Source organism: Coturnix japonica, chromosome 8, assembly GCF_001577835.2.
Source record: "Coturnix japonica isolate 7356 chromosome 8, Coturnix japonica 2.1, whole genome shotgun sequence".
In the NCBI taxonomy this organism is placed as follows: Eukaryota; Metazoa; Chordata; class Aves; order Galliformes; family Phasianidae; genus Coturnix; species Coturnix japonica.
Window position 1 is genome coordinate 24,110,452 of NC_029523.1, and position 24,343 is coordinate 24,134,794.

The 24,343-nt window shown below is 39.8% G+C and overlaps 1 long non-coding RNA gene across 1 annotated transcript in view; it reads right to left on the reverse strand.

Annotated features, from left to right (window-relative positions):
- LOC116653733 overlaps window positions 1-20,921 on the reverse strand; it is a 47,188-nt gene extending 26,267 nt beyond the window's left edge. The window contains exons 1-2 of the long non-coding RNA XR_004308099.1: window positions 20,846-20,921; window positions 20,159-20,209 (exon numbers count right to left, since the gene is read on the reverse strand). This is a non-coding gene — a long non-coding RNA (uncharacterized LOC116653733). The remainder of the gene's footprint in view (window positions 1-20,158; window positions 20,210-20,845) is intronic.
- Between the last annotated feature and the right edge of the window lie 3,422 nt (window positions 20,922-24,343).

Here is a 24,343-nt window from a genome sequence, read left to right on the forward strand (position 1 = left end):
TGCTGATGAGATACTGGCAGATGAACTCTATGTTCATCCGTAAAAGCAAACAAAAGGCTTTCCTGCACAACACCATTGTGAAACCACTCAAGGAACCCTTTCCAAATTTCACCACAAAACTGAATAGGCAGGATAGAGTCCCTGCAAGAAAGAATGCAGAGGATGCACATCTGGATAGGCTTCTAATTGGTCCAAATGGTGCTCTTTCTAGGCTGCACTTAGTGCAAACTCTGTGCACACCATCTTTCTCGCTTAAATATACAAAAATCCCCCTCCCATGTGGACATGCAGAGCTTTACACCTTAAAGGTGAAATTGCTTTGAAGGGCTCCAGTGCTGGCATTCTTGATGACTGTTAAAAACGTGGTATCTGCACAGGAGATCAGTGCTTAGAAACCAACACCGGTTTCCTGATAATTTTGTTTAGATTCATCTTTAAAGCTTTTCTTGATTTGATGCCTGACACCGAGCAGTGAAAGAGCCACTAACACAGGGACACTACACACAGTCATGCTGAATTTATAACTCTGCAACTACACCTCATCTGGAGGAATGGCCATTCTTTCAGCTACACTACTTCATTCTTTGTTGTGAACCTGGAAATTGACAGTGCTGCATTTTTTATTTTTATTTTTTTTTTAATATGCTGCATATATTTGGAATAGGAGAAACACTCACCTTTTACAAGGACCTGAATCAGGAGCTGTATGTGGTATCAAAAAATGCCCTGAGTTCCCTCCCTTGATTTCCCTTACCTCTCCAGTGCAATGCCACACATCTTGGCTCTAATTAGGAATAGCAGTACCAAAGCTGAACAGGATTTAGAAATATTTATTTATTTACTTTTTTGTAAAATCAGAATCAGGAAGTATCAAACATCCTATGAGAGGGCTGGTTCTCCTGAGACCTCTTCCACCTCAGTTTAGTTTATTCAAATAGCTTTGAATCAACATCTGAAGCAGCTGAGAGCTTTATCCCATCTTAACGTCTGACCCCCATCTCTAATAGTGGAGTGGACCACTGTGAAATTACATCCAAAAGGAATTTCTGTTTTCACAAGTTCTCTGTTCAGTGAAACTTCGCATCCATAGACCAAATCTGCAAATTGTCACCGTGCCCAGACAAGTTACTTGTCATTACGATGATCTGAAAGGCATCCATACAAAGAAATCATTTTGACTGAGCTTCGTTCCTCAAGGACAACGCCAAGGTTAATTTATTTGTTTTTCACTTTGAGCTGGGGGTGGACAGTCCCTGGAAGAGGAGAGTTGTTTGTCAAACCCATTTCTGTGAGTATTTGCTCACCGAGTACTGCTACTAATCCACACCTTCCCAAATATCCCCAGGAACGTAGGCTGTGCTCATAAGCTCAGGTTTTTTTTTTCTTCTGGGTAGAATTCTCCAAGATTTGTAACAGTGACAACTGGGATAGCTAAATATCAGTGACTTGTGACACAAGAAAGATACCAATAAATGGAAGACATCACATTCATGATAAGTAAGTGTTGAAATAAGGAACAAAAAAGAAAACTGAATACTAAAAATGATATAGCCCCGTTTCACTTGGAGCATAGGATCACACATTTATAAAGGGGGAAGTTTTCCCTCCCTTCAAAAACTGCTCTCTGGGGTAAAGCCAAAATACTTAGTCCTTCTCCATGGCCTCTTTAGTAATGTGAGATGGAAGCTCACTAGAAGTCTACACTGGTATTGGTGAAGTTTTCTGAGGTTCCCTCCCACTTACAGGGTCTTTCTGAACTTTCTATTTGTTGTAACCTTAAGGCCCAGTATTGGATTTATTGAACAATCAAATTCCATGTTACCTAAGAAAGGATTACAAGACTGTGGTTAACTCTTCCCTATATTTTCCTTTAGTTCTGATATTCAAAAATGCAGTTGCAGGTGTATAATAGCCAGCTACAACAGCACCTCTAGAAAAAACACCTTTCTTAAAATAACCATTTACACTGAAAATTTTGGCTCTCATCAACATTGTGATGCAGCTCAAGGAATCTACTTCTAAAACACAAATGCATATGGTGAAGCCACACTTAAGGTAACACCGTTAAAAGACTGCATTTTGAACACACCATGTATTTCATAGCAAAAAGTAATAAGCACAAGCACCTATCAATAGAATTCTATTTTCTTGAGCTGAAGTTCAGTATCTACCAACTAATGAGTGTTTGGGCTTTTCTGACCTTCTGCTCCTCAACCACATTGCTAGGTTGAGCAAAGGGGAAAGTAGGAAAGGGGAAAAGATTGCTCACCTGTAGCAGAAGATTCCAGATTTGCAGGAAAAAGGTTCACTAAGTATGAATCTCCAGAAGAAGGAAATAATAATAATAATAATAATAATAATAATAATAATAATAACTCCCCAATGGCAGTCAGCCCTTAAATGAGGTCTAAGAGAGGTGCAGACAGGTTTCATCCCTTCCAATCCCACAGCTGAATTGCTTTTTCCTGTGCTTCCAGGGCTGACTGGGTCCTTTCCCCAGGTGCTCAGTGATTGTTTCAGTCCATGACTCAGCAGCTCCCATACAATCAGTAACTGCTGGATGATAGCATAATTAAGATGCTATGTCACAGATATATGTACAGTGGCAGAAAAAGCCTTCAAAAATAGGTATAGGGAACACTTCAAATTGAGTGTAAACACAAACAAAATAACAACATTTTGCAACGCGATTTTGGTATTTGTAGTGGGAAATGTCACTTGCAACACAAAATAAACTATTAAATTTCAGCCCCACACCAGATCTCCATGCTCTGTGTTTTTGGTCAAGATGTGGACTTGGACTCAGAACTCTCCTCAAATTTACAGATGTGTGTTTAGCGGTAAAATGACTTTTTATTGACAATGTGTGTCATATCCATTTACATTCTGGCCAGGCCTCCAGTATTGAAAACCATATGGCTGTTGTTTTAAATAGGTTGAACTCTTTTCAAAATCCATTACAAGTGTGCTAAACACCAGCTTTCTGAAATGAACAGAGTTTGTTTAGCCCTGTCTGCATCAGCAGCTACATGTGTATAGTGGCTGCTGAGGAAAACCAAACCTGCTGCCTCCATCTATAATGGGACATTTTGTCAGGCCACAATATTTAACACCCTTGAGACATGAAGGACTCAGACTGAAATGAAAAATTTTCACAGTATGTCTGTCCATTAAGAAAGCTTGATGAGGAACAAATGAAAGAAACATAGTTTGAGGTTGACATTATTATCCCAAGCTGAAGAACTGGGCTGGAAAGTAATACATGTCCCAGTGTCAGCTGTTCAAGATATGAAAGAAATTGCCAGTGGTCACCAGATACTGAAAATTGTATTAGCTGAGACTGGAAGGTGATGAGCAGAAGCTGCAGCTGGGCTGTTGTTACAGAAACTGCAGATCTGCTTTTAGCTTTGGAAGAGCATCAGAACATCTGCAAGCTTCATGGGATCGAGTGCTCGTGACGAGCACCTCTCTGCAGGACAAACTCCTTGCTGGTCTGGGAAGTCCCACCCCCACCATGCTGCAGTCTCCCAAGTAATCCAGACTCAAATAGCTTCCCATGCCAGATCACTGCATCACTAAGCTATTTTTCTTTGCATTTACTTTTATTAATAGGCCTTACCTGTAACTTTGTTAGAGCTTGTGCTTGCATCCCCCCACTGAACAGCAGTAATAATTAATAGAGTTATTTATTGTAATAAAATATGAGTGACAAAAGTGATACATGATAACCAAAGTTTTCCAAAGAAGAGGCTTTTCTCAGATGGAGCTCTTGTGTCCATATATCCCTAAGAGCCACAAACCTTCCCAGGATCCCAGAGTGGGAGCACAGCACTTTACTGCCCCAGGACAGGATTGTCCCATCCCAACCCCAAAACGTCTCAACAGTCCGTTCTAATCAACAGCATCACTCACAGGAAAGCAGGATGCTGAGGATTCTGCTCGATCCTGAGGAGATCAAAGACAGTACTGAGCTATACGTGTCTTGCTGATTTCAATACATTTGTTTTGCCATGGATGAATGCAGAATTTGGCCAATATTAATTACCAAGCCACATAAATAGCAAGGTGATTATTTTCAATCTCTCGCTTAGCATGTGGCTCAGTGACTCAGCTACTTCACTTGGCTACAGCCTTCTGCAATTAATTACAAGTTGTTGGACACAAATCCCAACCACAGGAAGAAATGAACAGTGCAGCCACAAAGAAAGAAAAGCATGTTTTACAAGGCTCCAAAGAGCCTCAAGTTTGTTGTCTTCAAATACTCCCAGGGATAAAGAAGAAAATAAACTTGTGCAAACAAGGGAACAATGCATCTAGGGGAAGCCCTGACTTCTAGCACCATATTACTTTGTGCAATACATTAATGTTAATCTGACACAGCACATAACTGGAGAACTCGAGTTAAATAAATGAAATCAGCTGTCTGACTTCTTTAAGATAAATGATGTTATTACAGCATAATTGTATAACCCCATATAGCTTACAGCAGCAAAAGGATGTGTATTTCACATGCCCTACTATAATTACATTCCCATTATAATTTTGCAGTTAGTTGCTATGAGCTCTGGTCATGAAAACATGCCAATTTTGTATGGGATTGAAGTCTGCCTAATTTTAGCAAATTGAGAGCTGCACAAAAGAAAAGAGATAAATACTATGTTGTTATTTTTCATTAGAGAATTGCTATATTAAGAGGCTGTGATCCAGCTGTGTTTGTTTAAATAAAAGTGTGATTTGAATACCTCCTACAGCTATGTTCCTGCCAATGAATAAAAGATAAAATGCGGCTCTGGTTGGATGTTAGTCTCTGAGTTCTAGCTGACTCAGAGATTTATTGTTTAACATAAGGAAGTGAAAAGCATGTAGAGCAGACCACACACAGGGCTCTTTTGTGTATTGTTTCAAGCCATACCACTAATAGATTTGTTCCACCAAGGCTTGCAGCAATTCAGCTGTGCTAAAATGCTCCACTTAACTGTGAAAAAAATAATAATAAAATAGTAATTATGTCTAGATGGCAAATGCAGCTTAGGCTAACACCATGAGAAATGTAAACAGGAACTAATACCATTCAATGCTGTATGTTATCATCATTATGCTAATGAAATTAAGCTTTTATTTCCAAAAAACAGGCCCTTTAACATACTACTTAATATCTGTACAAACACACTTACTTTTACTCGCAGCCCAATATGACTCAAGTTGCTGAGCTAATATTCTTCTAATGCTATATATGTATATATTTGCATATAAACACAAAATGTATTGTGCATGCCAGTAATCAGTCTGAAACTTTTCTCTAAGTACTTGAGACTCATTGTGTGTTGGAAAAGCTTTTTACAATGCAAATAATATGATGCATATAAATGCTCCTTGCATTATAGCTGCCTGTTTTGTGGATTCCTCCATGATGATCTTAGACTGAGGTACAGCATTCTCAGGGCTGTATGTTTGAATGGATTTTGTTATAGGCAAGTGCAGAAGTGAGTGGCTGTGTGCCAGTCTGAACTGACTACAGAAGTGCTTTGGGTGTCAAAGGGCTGACTGGGGCTGTCTGAGTTCATTTGAATAACACAGGCTTCTCTGCTTGGGGAAAGGGGAAAAGGAAAAAGAGAAAAGATAAAAGGGAAATGGAAAAAGCATCAAGTCTTTTTTCACTGTAATCTTTATGTTGGATTTGCAGCTATAATGGATCAATAATGCACATTACACATGTATACATGTTAGCTCAGTGATGGATAACTATATTCCAGACTTGGGATAAACTGAGCAAGGAGGTTAACAAGGTTAATAAGGAAGTAGCAATTTCCTTGAATAAAATAAGCAGGGTACAGAGTATTCAAAGCCAAAAGGACTATGAATGGTCAATGTGAGACCTGAGATATACAGAAGGAGTAAAATCTTGCTGTTCCAACTCAGCAAGCTCATCTTGCTTTATATGAGGAAAATGAGCTTCATACACAATTGCTCACTACTCTGGAGAAGACAGAAAGCACAGAGAAAGAGCAGAACCTCAAGTCCAGTAAAAGCTATCTGGACAAACACAGAGTTGGTACGTGCTTAGGAGAACTGGAAACTCATGGTACAGTGCAGGCAAATGATGCATTCCCATCTTCTCTCCTCACAGCACCCCAGATGCAGATGATTCAGCCCCAAGCTGAAGTCATTAAGTCCCTGGGGCAGAGCAACCGACACCCAGTTCTTTGCTCAAGCCTGTGCTGAAGAACAGCCTGTAGCCTATGAGTGTATTAGAGTTGTAATATGTGTGTTTTGAAGATACAATCTCAGCTCACTCTACAGGAGTTTATGCTTCAAACTCTCAAAAGTCTTAATAACAATATAGGCTTCTTTTTATGTAGCACCTGTCAACCCGGAGGGACCAAAAACACTTCAAAAACTGTGTGCTGTTGCTGTTAAAAAACTCAAAAAGCCCTGCTCCAGTTGCCTGCAGGAGGCTGAAATGGAGGATATTTATCATTAAAAAAGAGCAAATAATTAACTATGAATAATTTATCCTCTCAAATCAACTTCTCTTTGACTTTATTGAACATCTGCAAATAGGTCCTCAGCCTCACTCTTAAGTTTATTTGAAGGTTCCATTTCACTTTTTTATGTTACCGCATACTTTTACGAGCCATCTACCTAAAAACACTGAAGAGAGCAGAATAAAGATGAGAAAAAATTAAATGAACTTGTTATAAAAATGACAGAACACAGTAGCACGAAGATAAGAGAAGCGGGAGCTTTAAAATAACAATATGGACAAAGGAAATAAATATTGAATAAAAGGATGGGAAGAGATAAGCGAGGTGTGGAAGAGAGTGAGATGAGCAAAAAATGGTTGGATAAAAACATTTTATGGAGGTGTTTAAATAAATAGTACTCTGGAGCTGAAGGGGAGAGAGAGGAGCTGTGAGAAATGTGGTTGTTTGGGTATGCGTGTGTTTGGAGCAGCCATCCCAAAGAGAGCTCTCATCATCAGGATGCAAGGAAGGGAGGGAATGAGTAAAACTGGGGAGGGACACATCAAAGCTGTGTCACGACAGAAGCTGTTTCTGAAGCTATGATTAATTCACAGCTTAAAATAGATGGATTTAGACTTTTTCCCTCCTGCTCAGAATTTGTCTATCAACACGCTTTGTTTATTTGAAATTGCTGCAATATTTTCTGAAGATCCATTTCAGTTAAGGGCTGATGACCAGATATTTGGTTTCACCTGTTTTGAAGTAGTGTTTGTGGCATGTGATGGGATGCTCTGATCATGCGAAACTCACACTTTCCAAACAGGAGGGAAATCACAGCTTGCCATTTAAGCACTTTCTACTACACATGAACAGTGCTGGCATGAAATTCTACCTATATACACACAAGGTAAGTGCAGCGAAGAATCTGTTGGATGTCTTTTTTGAATTAGTACACAGAAGGTTTCATCTGTTCCAGGAGAATTCCTCAAAACAGCGAGAGGCAGCTTTAGAATGACACCCTTACTAAATGCTCTAAGGAGAGAAATGGAAGTAAAACTTGCTTTCAGCTTCTCCAGATCACTAAGAAAAGCCCTCCTACATGTGATTGCTTGAGACAGAGTACTCTCCCAGGTCCAGCTTGCTTTGATCTGCTATTCCTGGCATTTTAACGTGATCAGTTCTTTGTGGGTTTGCTGGAGTTCTGCTACTAATACAGAGTTGCTGACATTTCATTATTCTCTAGGCTTTACTATTTCAACCCTTCACCTTTTCCCCTCTTTCTTACTGCTGGCAGGGTTTACTTGCAGTTGCAAAAATACCGAGGAGCTGATTTTCTAGCTGTGACTGAACTTAAATAAACTGAAAGAAGCAGAACTATTGTAGGATTACAGCAGTTCAACAGTTTACAATGTGAAATGATTTAAGTTCTGACACTTATTTCCTCAGCTATCTCTCCTTATCGAAATATACCGCAAATAACAGCTCAGCGTGCTAGCGCTGACAGTAGTGCTACTGCCTGCCGAAGGTTATAGCACTCCTTGCAGGGATCCCATTAAATGAGCAGCATCTGCCAAGCACAGCCCAGCTGCCTTCATGCGTGGGCAGAAGGTGCTGGGGAGCAGCGACAGGAGCTGCTGGGAACAGGGCGGCTGCTGCACACCTCCAGCTGCACAGAAGTGGAGCATGGACACTGAAGTCAGTGTAGGTCCCTTCCATGGGGCCAAAAATGCCTCACAAAGCTGTGAACAAACCTTTGGGTCACTGCTGCAAAAGAATGGAAAACTATCCACTGTCAAATGGGAGCAGGAGGGAGCAGGACTTACTCCGGATCCTGTGTGCTAAGCGCATGCAGCTAAACCTGCTTCTCACCTTCAGCAATTAGGAAGTACCACTGCAGTCAGAAAAGTATGGGTAATAGGGCACTTGAACAGGAACCCCAGGTAATTCGTTCTGACACTGAGCCTGACAGAGTTCAAGAAGTGTCTGGATGCTGCTCTCAGACATAAGGTCTGATTTTTGGGTGGTCCTGCGTGGAGCCAAGAGTTGGACTTGATGACTCTTATGGGTCTCTTCCAATTTGGGTATTCTGTGATTTCTATGGTTCCATGATATCTTTTGATACTAGACTACTAAATACTACACCTAGGTTACTGGTTACCAAATATAGTAGTTAGCCTGTTTTCTTGCTTTAAAGAAAGTAGAGGCCTTAAAGCATGGAATTAGTTAAATGCCACTGTAATACAACACAACTCATGTTCACCAATCAAATCCTCTTTCACCACCCTTTTTGCAGATAACGAATCAATAAATCAAATATCCAAAGCTTCATGATCAGAAACTGTGGTTTTGAGATTACCACTATCCTGCTTTGCAATCTCTTCCATTAGTTCATTAAGTTGTTCCTGAAATACTATCCTTCTGGTGAGGCCATTTTACAACCTCTGGCAGCCACAAAATTTCTCCTAACTTACAATCTAAAAATATTGAGGACAGTGTATATTCATTTGATATTGTACTGACTTCATGTTCCCATACATGGTGCAACTCTTTATGGAGCCAAGTAAAATATTCTAATGCTTCAGCACTGTATTAAGGAACACTCGCTCACCTTTTACAGCAGTATTTACCATAACATAGTAGAATGAGACTCCATCATGCTTGGTGCTGCAGAAATATATAGAAAGAAAGAACTCCTGCCTTGCAGTTTCCAGCCAGAACAGAAATGGTACACAGAACTTGAGGAGAGAGTAATATAATGGAATATTTATTTTTAAGGTACTTTTAAACTGTAAATATTATTAGTCCTTCCTGCCTCTCCTGTTTCACTGACTTAGTTATCACAGAGGTGAAACTCAAAAGAACCAAAATGAAATGGTGGTACTCACTGCACTATGCATGAGGAAAAAAAAACATGAGAAGAGAGCAGTTGGTACAAAATACTGTTCTGTGAGCAACTTGCCCAGTTGCCATGGTAGAGCAGAGGTGGATGGGTACTGCAGCAGAAGACATAAGAATATATAAGCAGAAGAATATAGTACAGGGCAAGGTAAGGAAAGATCAAAATGATTATAGAAAATGTTGAACATAGTGATGTAAAATAGAATGAATTTGTCAGATGAATGGGCAAAGAAAATAACCTCTACTTATGTTACTCCTTTGGACCAGCTAGATGGGAAGTCCATGAGATGGAAAAGAATGAAGTCCAGGCTTGATAGGTTCCTGGACAGAGCTAGAGGTTGGCAACTCTGCTCAAGGCAGAGGGCTTGGAACTAGATGATCTCTGACCCAAGCCATCATATGATTCCATGATTTTCTGGGCCAAATACTGGAATGAATCAAACCTGATTGTTCCAGGCTGCAGACATGAGTGGTGCAGACAGGGTTTCTAAAGAACGAAGGGGATGACAGAAATATTAAGGATATGTCAGAAGTTAACAGCTGACTAGAAAGTATTTCATCTGTAGCAAAATAGCTGGGAAGACATGTCTATGCCCTGGGATGGATGGATGGATGGATGGATGGATGGATGGATGGATGGATGGATGGAAACACTTCAGATGATGGGTCAGTGGGTGTAAAGACAACAGCTAAATATGCTGAGTGGCTGGAATAAAAACAGGCAAAAAGTAGGAAAGGATGAGAGCAGTGTACAATGAAAAGAGCCCTGGGGTACTCTCACTTGGAAGGATTAAGACAGGAGAGGGCACAAGAAGAAGCAAGGTATAAAGATAGAAAAGAAATTCTGAATGTTTAGTGTCAGAGCAGAAAAGTTATCCCATACATCCTGCTCGGATTTCCACCCCATGTTATTCTAACTTAATTTTGCACATGAATAAAGATGTTCTTGCATACTGCTTTTTTTCTGTTTGTTTTATAACATTACCTGCTATTCTCCACAAAAGTGAGGACTGCTTATAAAAAACTGCCTACTGTACTGTACTACATACATCAGTTTATTAAATGCATGATTGGTAGGGATGAGAGATACTACTCAACAAAGATCAATTATTAATGTTCTTGGATCATCACTGCAGAACACAACAGTCATTTTCATTGTGAGGCTTTATCTCTCCTCTCCTTCTGTAGATACGATACGGTTTCTCACAGGCCAGAGCCACAAAGCAGGTTCAAAAGGGAGCCTGGCTAGAGGAATGTGTGGATTTTGGATGCAGTTTTGTTATGCCTTACTTCAGCAGAATATCCAAGGCAACAAAGAGAAAGGAAATGTGAAACCATCCAAAGCACTGGCTGAGCTGGAGCGCCAGGGGGGGAAGAAAGTGCAGAGAGACAGAGAATGCCTGAAATGTCTGCAAAATGTAACTCAATTATCAGAGATCAGCCATAACAAGGAAAAAATCACATAAGGCTGTAAGAGCTATAAGTATCAAATAGTTACGTTTACTGCATTTATAAACAGATATCTTTTGGCAGGAGACTCAAAGAGGCCTCCACAAGGCACGAGAATCTGGGCTTGAATCCATTCACTCTGTGAATTAATTGACTTGGTTTGAACTCTACTGTTTTCAGTTGGAGAATTCACTGTGAACATGTTGTACATATCTCAGATATCAAATAGCAAATGTACTGAAGCCAGATACTGAACTGGAGCCAGAAATTTTTCATTAATCAGTATTGTATGCTTTCTGTGAATAGGAAATAGAACAACAACAAAAAGCAGACAAGAATGGGGAAAATATTTTTCTCTCTCTCCCTGTTTCTACACCCCCACATATGCTATTATTATTACTCAGTATTTACATTACAGTCACACCCAGTGGTTCCAACTGAGGCAGGAGCCCCATGGTGCTAGGTACTGTACAAAATAAATACACTTAAAGAGACAATGGCTGCTCTGAAGAGCTTAAAATCCAAACAGATGGGATGGATGGGAGAGGCACAGAAAGGTGACTAAGTTGGCCAGAGGTCAGACAGTGTATCCGGGGAATTCTGAGAATCCTTTTCTGGGGCAAAATCCTGAAATCATTGTTAATACCTCTACATTATAGGGGAAAAAGCAGTTCAGAACACAGCATAACAAACCAGGCTTGCACCTTCACCAGACTCCAGCAGGCCTCCAGCGCTGCCGATCAAAATTCACTTCCTGGCAAAATAGGGAGCTGAAAATAACAATAACAGATTATAATATTGCATTCAAATACTCTCATGAAAGGGCAGATTTAGCAATGAACTGAAAGTACAACAGCCCTCACCACCATCTGACAGAGAACAGGCTGCTCGATTCCCCATGCTCCTTTCTAATCCACAGATTTACTCCAGATTTACACCACTGAAGAGGTCAGATCCAGTATATTCACAATCCAGGAAAGAACGGTAGGCTAGACTTCAGTTTCTTTGCAATACTCCTTGGCAAAGCATAGAGGAGAAGCACCCCACAGCTGGCATTGAGCACAAATTAATGCAACCACACTTTTTCAGCAACGAGGCAGCAGCCATATGTTTTGCAAAGCATCGTGTTCTGTGCTTCAGTCTCATCTCCCACGTAACCTGTCCTGCATAAAGCTCCATTACTGTTTGTTTAGATTGTGATATGCCATGGCCAAAACATTTCTCTGGAAAATACAAGCAAAATCTGCAGGAAGATAGTGTAAATACGTGAAAAATCTGCTGGAATTCGATGATAGTTTCTCTGTCTTGTCTCTGCTTTTTAAGCTACCTATTTGCAAGCCAAATATATACATAAAAGGGAAAGCATATTACACAGTTGCCAGAGGGAAGGATATTTCTACTTACACAAATGAGCAGGGGGAGATGGAGACAGAGAGAAGAAGACCATAACCAGGAAAATAAACGAGCAGATGGAGAAAACAACAAATGAGGAAATAGCACCAGGCAGAGTCATGGCTGTGATTCCAGACAGCCCACCTGCAAATGCTGCATGGTGAGCATGCATAAGAGGAAGAACGTTTCCATTGGCCATCATGGTCCTTGCCTCCCAATACTGACACATCCTAGTTGCCCTGAATGCTGCTGAACACTGAGGAAAAAAACCAAAACAACAACAAACCAACCAACAAACAAACAAAACCCACCAGAATCAAGCTGAAATAATGACACAAAGAATTTATTAATGATTCTGTAACTTGAGGCTTCTATCAGCAAACTGGGTAAGTCACTCATGGAAAATGCTGACCTGAAATTTTCACCATATTCCCTTACCCTGACCCTCAGCATCCCATTATCTTTGTCTCCAGCTGTTTCAGAAGTTGGGGGAAAAAAATAATTACAAAAAAAATAGTTTGACTTCCCAAACTATCTGCCTTTGAAATTATAATCATACTTTGCAGAGCCAGACCAGAATAGCTTGATGTGATCATAAAGACACGTAATTGTATACTGCGCAAGAGAACCAGTACCGTGGTGCCATATATGTAGACATCTAGATAAAGGACTGCTTGGAATAAATCCATTATTAAGCTCAACTAGATGATGCATGTTAAAATACAACTGATTTTTTTCAGCAATGTTTTAATTTGGTTTAACTCAGACTGGCTAAGAATGACTTTTTATTCCGTGAAGATATCTGCAGTGCTTGAATGGCTGCTACAATAAATGCCTCTGCTCTCTTCTGTGGAAAAAAATATGGCATGAGATTTGTTAAAAGCTGGTAATTCTATTATTTCATCCGATTCTTTTTCTGGTTTATATGGAATGCACAGCCATTTCACTCCAATTCCCAATTTCCCACTCCAATTTCCCAACCAAGAAAACATTCATCAGCTCCCAGCCCTCCTGACCAGTAGCTCATGTTATGGACTTAGGAAGGTAAACAAACACCAAGGGAGCACAGAAAGGAAACCTGAGCACTTTTCTTCCCACCCTGGCCCCTTATTGCACAAGTCATTGGAACAGGTAGGAAGGAAACCACTATTCTTCCATATGTTCAACACAGAATCCCTGAATGTCTCCCAGTCTGAACTCTCTTTTGCTTCACACTTAAAAGTTTTGCTCCACGTTAATGGTGAAGATTTTTGACAAATCAAAATGTGGCATGGAGTTCAATGATTTAAGAGAAAATACCTTTAATTTGGGAAGGACTCTTCTATTTCATTATTCTTTTCTTTTTTTTTCTTTTTTTAACTAGATGTTTTGATTGGTATCTTTTTAGTCAAATGGCCCCTGAAATCACCAAACTTCCTCAGGGTAGAGGAATGCAACTCACCAGGAACTGAACTCCAAAAGCAGTAAGAGACCCTGACATAATTATCCATGCTCATAAAGCATGCAAACTATTCTTCCTTTCAGCACCCCTTTTAGCCTGTTCCAGAAATAAGTATATTTGCTTGTAGCAAAGTCTGAAGAAAGCGCAGTCAATAGGCAGATGTGTTACATTTTTGGGTAAGAGTCCATTTCCTTTCCTCCTCACCTCCCATTTCTGGTAGCTATGCACTCTGAATAAACTATGAGTAAAATCCCTTATTTGGCATGGGGAGATTGCCAGCTGTTGAATCCAAAGCAGTTCAATTTAATCTAGACAACCACTGTCTGGTTCCAATGAAATATGAATATTTATTGTTACTAAATACATGAATTATTTACATTATTTATATCAGCCAGAAAAAAAATTGCAAGCATCTTTAAAAGAAGAGATGGCTAAGCTGCTGACTGTAAAGAGATAGAAATATAATAGTATTCTCCAAGTATTTTATTTATGAATTGAACATGAACAGTTTGCATAATGATCTAATTTGGGAATCTATATGGCTAGATGCATGGATACAGGAATAGGCCTGGAGAAATATAAAGAAAAGCAATGTGATCCTGAGGGGACCAGACTGCTGTAGGATGAAAGCCAGGCAAAGTGTTCAACAAACAGGTGATAATAAGCAAGAGGTTGAGACTGGGGGAGAGTGTATGATGCAAGTGTGAAGGGAGAGGGAGGAAAAAGGGAGAGCATAGAAGAATGTTAAGGGAGAAGTCATAGACCTTGGGAAGGAACTCGGGTAATTCACTGAAGTTCAGTCAGGGAAAGGAATCTGAAGCTGAGAAATTTGTTATAGGTGGTGATCCTGAGAAAGGAGAGCCTTTCCATTTGGTTTGTGTAGCAGGTAGGCAACTGCTGATAACAGCCTGTCTAGAATTTGAAAGGAAGAGCAGAGGAGGAGCAAAGGCACTCAAGGATTCAGCCTGAATGAGAATGGCTGGAGCATGGTCGCAGCTTAGTGCTAACCAGTGCTAATAAAGAATACGTTACATTTCAGAAATGCGGAGCCTTCTTGTGTTATTATGCAGCATACTGTATGCACACACATGTCAGGGTCAGCCCAGTGGTACTCACAGCACAGGGAGAGGAGATGCCACAGGAAAACAAAGCATCACAGGAGAAATGGATTAAGTAGGCAGTGCTGGATTCACCCAGAAAGATGGATGTGCTTTGAACAAGCAAAGGTAAATTTTTGTCTGCTTTTTCACCCCTTTACTTTCACATCTGGGGAGTGTTTGCTGCAGAGATATGTAGGAAATGAACTGCTTCAGGAAATAGTTAGAAATGTCCAACACTTGGGAAACATTTTTCCACAAATCCTTGTGAGCTTGCTCTCATAGGGCACCTTTGATTGAAGGTGAGCAACACAAATGCCCTCTGAGCTGTTCATGAGATTTAAGAGGTATGAACACAGAGACAGCATTGAGTATGCCCATTTCACAGGCTGCATCCAGAAAGTCAATAATTCAGCTATGCAAAAAAGATAGATTCCTTAAAAATACCTTTATTCAGATGCTACTATGACCAAACTTTGTGTATTTTTTCAAGACCTATTTGCTAAGAATCTATGAAAACGTGAATGAAGAAAATGTGAGGCACCAGAAGAAGAAAGAAGGAGGCCTCATGGCTCAGAGCACGCAATATGTCTGTGGAAGTCCAAGTGGGTCAAAGACAAACTTGTTTGCAGCTGCTTTATAAGCAAGATGCAAACAGCAGTGCAAACTGCAGAAACATGAGAAAGACTTTTGCTTTTAAAAGAAAAGAGAGGAAAAAAAGCATTCTGAGAAGAGTGAGCAAGAGCAGCATTGAAGAGGAAGCCATGGGATTAAAAAATGATATTGCTTTCTGTTTCATAACAACTGGCAGACAGGGAACAGCTCCTTGGGCGTGGAAAGTAAGCACAGGAAATTATGTGTAATTTCCCTATAATTTAGAACTTCTCTCATTCTGTACCATCATGAAAACAACTCCTCTGCATACAGAAAGGCATAGTAACTCTTGAATGGATCCTCTTCATTCAAGGCCTAAAAAAATTTGTTCTTTCAGTTGTCTGAAGTGTTTAAGAGTGTAAGGAGCACCCTCTGCTGCCCTGAGTCACATAAAAATTGTGTAGATTCTGGTGCTTTATTAGGATTTTAGTGTGAGCACTAAAAGTCTGGCTCTTGGCAGTCTGACCTGTGGCATGCACTAAAGGTGCCATCTTTCTGTGGTGCCACACTGAAATTTCCCTTTCAGAGCAGTTTCAAGATACTTAAAGAAATGGGCTGCATCTGCTGCATCTGAGAGGGAGGAGTGTGGTTATCTCTAATGTAAAGATCCACATTTGACCCAAACAAAAGGGAATGGAAGAATGGAATTTTGCTTTAGATTCTTGTATTTACATATGAAAAAAACAAACAAAGAAACAAATTCTGGTTGAAATCCAAGTGCTAACATTAAAGAAGTGACCAAGAAAAAGATGAGGCTCAAGTTGTACTGTTATACGAAAATGAAGGACAGCTGCTGTTAAATGATGCAAGAAATATCCAGGACTTTCTGAAGCTTTAGAAGAGGCCTGTCACTGTCTTTGAAGGGTTAAGAAAAAATGTTTATGATCAGAATATTTCTTAAAATCCTGTTGCAGACTTTTCTGCATGTCTTTGGACTCAACTGTAGGTATAGTCATTTTGAAGTAGTGTTGATGTGAATTTCAAAAGAAAAGGATGATTTTGAGAAATTCCATGCTAGGCAAGCAATACATGCTTACATAGCGCTCACTACTTCAGCATGTAAAATAACTTTGCTATATTATCATGTTAGATGCTGGGCAGACCAAATGTACTAATGGTCCCTACTTGGAATAGCATTAAACTGAGACTATCATCTTGCTGAAGTTATCACATGTCCTGTTTTAACCTTTTCTGCAATTTCCCATGCTGATGTTCCTCCTTTATACATATTGCCACAAAGATGCACTGTTCCTCACCTACCAAACTGTATGAGCAGCTGGGAAGGAAGGTGGACACGTTCCTTTTCTCTGCTCTAAATCTAGAAAAGATACTGAGAACAGCCTCAGCTAATCTGCATTTTCCTTCTCTTATCCAGTGTAACACCCACCCAGTTAAAGCACCCAACACATTATGTAGCTGCTATTAGTAACAGAGCTCTAGCTCAGAAATGAAAAATGGTGGATTAATATTAATTATTTTATAGGTCTCAACTTATATGCTATATATGTTTCAACTAAAGGTCAATATGGCATTCTTTAATTTTATATCCATCTGCTTCATTAGGTAAGGAAAAGTAAGCCAGGTATAATGGATTTTCAGGTAGTTTTAATCAACAATTTCATCAACAACACATTTTTCACCTGTGATAACAGCATAATGGGAAACTAGATCAATAAATTAATTATATCCATTGCTTTCTAAAGTTTTTTGTGTTTTTTTGTGTGTGTGTTTGTTTCTTTTTAGTGAATTACAGTAAGCATGTGCTTACATGCTTACATGCAGGTAAGCATGGAAATTGAAAAGAAAAAAAAAAAAGAAAAAATATATATTACCTTTCAGTGTTGGGCAATTGATCTCAAAATGACATCTGCCTACTCTTCTTTTTTAATACTTTCACTATTATCTTGTATAGAAGATCAAAAATTAGGAGATTTCTAAACATAACATCTATAGCATAACAAATATGCAGTATAATTGACTTTACTGGCATATTAGTCAGAACAGGATGATGTAACAGCAGACTGCTACAGGATAGAAATGGCAGCTATATTAATCTGAGGAAAATCCAAACTCTTTACTTCATGGGAGCTCCTCCACACACTATGACAAAGATAAATACCCTCATCTCTTCCATCCACCTGAGGTTTTGTTACTGACACAGCAAGGGAGGCATGGTAGCAGTCAGAACTGTAGGGAGGCACCTATACAGTCAGGATGCTTTCTTGTTAGGAAGAACATTTCCTTACTGAAAGGCTTATTTGTCTCCAAGATATTGAGTTCTTAATAGCCTAGGAAGAGGAAAATAGCTACAAATCAGCCAAGACTTCTCTGCAGACCTTAGCAGGTCTGAAAAACATTTGTTCTCGAGAAAGTGGAAGCTGCAGTTCTCCTGTTTGCTAGCCTTGCTAGCTCCCCTAATAACACACCATCTACAGTCACAGCTCTTCTGCTTATATCTTGTATGTGCTTTGTTGTACAACAGAGCACAGTGCAAAGAGCCCCAGGCAAGCACCAGGTTGGGCTGGTAAGTCTATGGTTCTACACAAAATGGATCCAAAAAGCAGCTCTGCCTCAGGATAAGGCTTATTAATTTGCAGTTTTGCAGAAGTATATTTTAATTTCAGATCCAGCCCAGAGAGAGCTATAAGAGTGTCGCTACCTTCTGCCTCAGAGATTCCAGTGATTACCCTGTACAAAATGGACAGGAACTCTAGTTTACAGTTTTGTTAAGCACTACATATGTGCTGCTAACTACTCTGTGTTCTTTACCTCAAAGGACATTTCTTTCTTGTGTTTGTTTTCTAGCACTGAACAATACTGAGAAGGCTGAAGTTACAGCAAGAAATGGGTTCAGCAAAATAGAAACAAGATGATCTAAGTTGGCAAGTCTTCCATATCAAGGTCTATTCAGCATCACGCCTCGATACTGCTTCCATCTCTCCTCTTGATTCTCCCAATAACCAAAAATAATCAATCTTTAACATTTACTTCTTAATGTGCTGACATATTCTAATCACCAGAAGAACTGAGTCCAACACTATTTTCTTCTCCTTGCTGGGCTCACTGGTTAATTCCTAAAGACATCTTGCTTCCAGGCATTCCCCGAAGCTTTCTGACGCAGAAGTCTGCACCATTTGGGAAGATTTAATTTTGTAGACAAGTATCACATCACCCTGATCCTCTGACCCAAATGACAGGTCAAATTTAAGAACATCTGGGACTGGATTCTCTGCTGGTTTTGGGGAGAGAACTGACTCTAATTCTTTGACTGAGCAGTGAAGGGAGCCCTGTACAAATATTAAACACATAAGTGCATGAGTAGTGGAATGGATTTAAATCTGAATTCTGAGTCTTATAAACTTGAAGTGAAATATGAAAACGTGACTTGGGACTGATTTTTTTTTTTCTCTATAGTTGTGTTGTGGATTATGCGGAGCCTCATAAAATTTAAGTTCATGATGCAACCTTCCTTTAGCTCGGCAACATAGAATTATTGGCTTTTGGCCACTTATGTTCATGAAATTTGCTATAATTCCATTGTCTTGGAACTTCTGTTTGTTATGTCATTCTTGGTTGGAAAAGGCCACTACATTCAAAAATTATTAGGGGGTACACAAGGACAGACACATGCACGGAGACAGCCTGATCACAGATGCCTTGTTTCCATAGGAAACCAAACTAAAAATAGACAGTTTCCTAAGTGTTAAAGATGGAATTTTTATTTGTTATTGCATTTGTAAACCAAACAGACCCACTATTCATATGGTTTTCCCACATGAGAAATTAGAAAGAAGCCTTTATTTTTCTGATAAACGCATCAAGATATGTAATACAATGACTAGTGACAAGCAGCCAGATGATCCAAATGCCATGATCTTCTATACTGGATTGCTGAGTAGTCTGTATGGCAGTATATATCATGTTTCTCTTTCTCTTAGCAATAACTCTAAAATCATTTGATAAGCATGGAGAGCTTGATTTGCTAGAAACACAATGCATGATGACAGTAGTATGTGTAAATTTTATTGCTTTGAATGATCCAGGCACAAAGAAGGTCTCTATTTTGCTTTTCATTCATCAAAAAAATGATAAAACAGATGTTAGCAATTCATTTTTCCCCCCATCAGTTGCTAAGTATCAACCTCAATGTGGCATGCGGCAGCAAATGATAGCGAGGCACGCCAAGACTGAGAAAGCACAGCTTTCCTTTGTAATCAAAATAATGTGGTCATTATAGCATGCGTATGAGCTGCACAGTGCAAGTTTTGGCTGAGTCCTTGTGGAAGGTGACATTTTACATATGGATGTCTTTAATGTATTTGAGGTGTTTGAGCTAAATCTCTTGGGGATTTATATAAGGAAATATATAGAAATGAGGTGAGCCTCTCAAGCGATGGATGGGAGAGATGGAGAGTCTGACTGACAACTCAGGCTATCTGCGTATCATCCAGCTAAGCACAGAAATCCTAAGACCACAAGAACTGTATAAATACAGATAATCTGAGAGCACTGAAGGGTCTCAAAGCAGAAGACTATTTTTAAAGTGGAGTAACAATGTGGAAGAAATAACTTTCATGGCACCTTGTATGTTAGCATGTGAGGTTGCTGCATGATAACAGCCTTCTAAACCTGTATTACTTGGACTGAAACAGCAGATGGTACAGGTTTGTTGTATTTATTGCTACCATCGCATCTCAGGTGATTTTGACCCACTGATATCTGATGGTCAGCAATCTACTGGAAAAGAGAAAGCAAGCACTTACAGTTAGTTGCACAGGGCTGTCTTGGCCATTAGCAGCGAATCACGGATGTGGCTGGAAATTTCACAGAAAGAAATGTCATGGCCTTCATTTATATTAACCACATAAAAGAACATACAGCAATGCAACAAGAGGAGGTGTGCGTCTCAAACATGCAGCTCAGAAAGGGCTGCCAGCATTTCTGGGTTCAAGCTGTGCTGTGTGTCAACTCTTCCACTTGTATGTCAGACCCACCTGAGATCCTCTGTGGTGACAAAAACCTATAGGGGACCTCAGACCTGAGAATTAGATATGTGGCCTGAAAAACAAAACAAAACCAAGAACCATTTTCAGGACTGCAGTTCCTTTTGGAACTAAAACTGAGGGCTTTTTAAATCTGTGTCAAGAAAGCGGGGGAAAAAAAACACCAAAAAGCATGTTAGGAGGTTCATTATAAGAAAGATTATATTTAAGCTCAAGAAAGTGAGTCAAAAGTTTTCCCCAACCTCCTGGAATGAAATAAAGCTTTCCTAATTAGGGACTGGTAGGGCAGGTGTAAACCCCAGTGTTGTGGTGCAAAGAGAATCAGCATTTATGTCACTCTATTCTTGCTTAATGTCAAGTCAGGTCAGCTGTAACCATGATATAATTACAGATGAATACATAAAACTACTGTAATTAATTTGTAGCAGTAATATTAGCCCCACTTACCTGAGTTATGCCGGCTGAGAAGCATCAGTCCCTCCTGCACAGGGCAGCTCCAAGATGGCGGCTGGGGGGGGTTGTGGTGAGGGGAGATTCCCGCCAGCCGCAAAGGCGGGAAAGAGGAGCCGCGCCCTGAGGGAGCAGCCGCCATCTTGGCTGGTGGTGAGGAGCTGCCTCTGATGGTGAGTGGAGCTAAGAGCCGCCTGTACAAACTTTTGCACAGCAGTTTGGAGGCTGGGTAGGGAAAAGGTTAGGAAGTGCTAGCTTAAATCAAGGATGGAGTTTTTCAAGGATAGGTTGTTACACACAGATTGGTGCCACGCTGTTGTCAACATGCCAGGGGTAGTTTTAGCTGTCAGTTTTGTCAGAGTCTGCCAACCAACTTTAACTTGTTTTCTGACTTTTCCAAATGTTTCCCAAGTTTTTGCTTTGCTGTGCTGAGGATAAATTGTTCCTCAGTTTCAGTAAAACCACATTTGTTTGCTTGTTTCCCTTTCATCTCCCTTTCTTTCTGTGGTTTTCCTTTTCTTGGGGGTGTGGAACTCAGTCCCTGTACCTCACCCAGCCTTAAAACAAACATAAATCCCCAAGGTTGGCTCATGAACCATGAAGTTTTCTTCATCCACCAGTGGTCCCCAAGTCCCAGTGCACAGCTGCTTCTCCCCAAGATGGCGGGTGGGTCCCCCCATGCCATTCTCTGGTATACTCCATAACAGCTCCTCTTTTCCCTCAGATGCTCCAGATGAAGACTTCAGGTGCAAGCATTTCAGAGGAAGAAAATTATTGTGGCTTGGTGAGATACCTGCCTCATGCCCAGCAGATGCAAACAGGTAAGTGACAGTTGTGCAGTTTCTCTCTATCCCAGAACCTCTCTGTTGCTGCTCAGGACTGACAGCAGAAGGCTCCATTTGGGAGAACCAATCACAGAAAAAAAACCACCGCAATAAAATTTAAGGAATATTAAAGGGAGAGGGGATTTCAAAGACCAAAATTTGAGAGAGCTGCAACTAAGATTGCATGGTTTCTGTACATACTATGTTTCCTTGACTGCGTGATTTTATATTCACATAAAGGATGGGTGGAACAGGCATACTTCTGGTTTTCCTTACAGTCCAATGTGTGGTCTAAGGCCTTGTTTACTGACCAGAGTTATTAATTTCCCCTTCTCCTTTTTTACTTTAAACACTAAAATTTATATGGACAACAAACATGATTTAATATATTTTTGTTATACTGCCAGAAGGTGAAGGGAAATGAGGTATAGAAAAAAAAATAAATAGAAAAGTATCCTAATATATCATTATTTTGGAATACTTGCCATCATTTCTTGATATTAATACTGTAATTAGGGAGTGCTTTGCAGAAAATGAATTCCTCTGAGCATGATTTTCTTAAAGTGCAGCAAAGTAGACATCTGGATCAACTGGATTACCAAACTGACAGAAGTCAGTCACTTTGCCCCTTGGAATCCAATGAAATCACAGTAGTAGTGTGTACAGAAAAAAACCCAAAAAAAACCCCCAAAAATACAAAGTAACAGGTTGAATGAGCCTTAAATGCCTCAGCCATTGAATATGAAGTCAGGACCCCTGCAAATAAGGTTCGTACAAATCTCCATTTATCATTGATTGTCTGAGTTGCTTTTCGCCACATGATGGCTTTAGTAATAGCAGTTAGAGAATTAAGATCTCAGTCTTCAGTGGATTTAACTATGAGCCTCTTCTATCACACGCAGGAATTTCTACCTCCTTTATTATCTCCCACTTCCCAATAAAGAGAGATTTGAAAGAATTTACTTTGAAACACAACAGTGATTCATCCTAAAGTAGATTAGAATTATGCGGATACAGACTAATGTCGTGTAGAAAAAAACTGCATTAGATTTTTTTATTATAGATAAAATGTGTATGAACAGAGAGAACTATATTATAAATAAAGGAGCAAAATTCATTCTGTAATCTCCTTTCCCACGAGTCCTTGTCATTGGAATATATCTAATTTTAGTATAATTTCTGCCTGTCATTTTTCTGAGAGGCTCATAAATAAAATGGGGAACAGATCTTGCATCACACTGACATGCCTGTGGGTCACTCCCAAATCAGGGACCTCTTGTACCATACCATGGACCTCTACCTGAGCTAATGGAGCAGTAAACAGCAGTGACAGCTTGCACATGCTTTCCCCCTAGGCTTCCAATTGCAGTTTGTTGCACTCACATCCTTTGAAAAAGCCAGCCTTTTACTTCTTTCCTTTGACCCACTGGTATTTCCTCCTGTATTTGATCCCAGATATTCCTTCAGCCTGCCTCCTCTCTCCAGCAGCACTCAGTCTCTTTAGGACTGGTTCTGATGTCACCACACCTTGAATCTCAGTTCCATTCTTTGACCCACCAGCCTGCAGAACTAGGCTGACTCCACCAGGTCTGTCCTAGTGTCTTCACATGAAACAGGTTCTATGTCAGCATTAGTTAACTGTGCCTTTGCAACTGCTGATGGAACAAGGAGACAAATACGATGCTAACCCCAAATGGATTTCAACAGGCAGGAGTTACAGCTGCCAAGAACACATTCTTGATGCATTTCTTTTAAAAGGCTATTTACTTGCCCCAGTCAGTTCAGGAAAGCCTTCCACAACATGGAGAATTTCAGCCCAAAGGGTTGAAATCCAGCAAGCTTGTAGGCAAGCAGAAGCAGAAGTTTTCAAGGTGTCTTGATAACAAAGTGGTTTAACTACTCCACTTAGAAGTATAATATAGTTTGAGCTCAAGTAGGACACAAGGCCTTTCTCAAAAGGGAGAATATTTAGGCAGTAGGAATAAATTTCTAACTTTAATTTTAATTTAATCTCTTTCTAATTAAAAAATGTGGGAAGTTTTACCCTGGAAATACCTTCTTCTGAGTTCTTACATCACTGTTAATAAAAATAACTCCAATCCTCGTTCTTTTTAGTTGTTGTTTTTATTGTTGATGTTGTTTCATTGCTTACTTGTCTGTCAGGCTTGTTGTTTTGTTCTGTTTTCTGACACGTGAATGCTCTAATGTAGAGTCTATACAGTGAGAGACTGGAAACAAGATCTATAAAGTGTGGCCGAGACCTCTCTTTCTATTACTGAAAGGCTTGACCTTCTCAGCTACATGTAAGAAAATTAATCTGGATCAGTTTGGAAAAGGGATCGCTGTAAATGTAAAGATAGAAGATAGAGGCATATAAACAAAATATTCCAGCATATATTTCAATGTGAAATTGGTGGACTTGAGTTGCTCTGCAGTAGTTGCCTATATGCTTGAGGTAAATGTGATATAATGTAGCCCTGTGTGAAATAAATTATTTTACATTTATCTCTGCACATCTGCTTGCATACAGGCAGTAATTCTAATTGATATGTTTTAAATTCACATCTAAGCTTAGTTCACAGTCATTTATTCTAGGCCTGTATGAGAATGAAGTAGCCTTACTTTGCATGTGTTGCACTTCACAAGTAAGGTCATTGTCATTCTGTGTCCA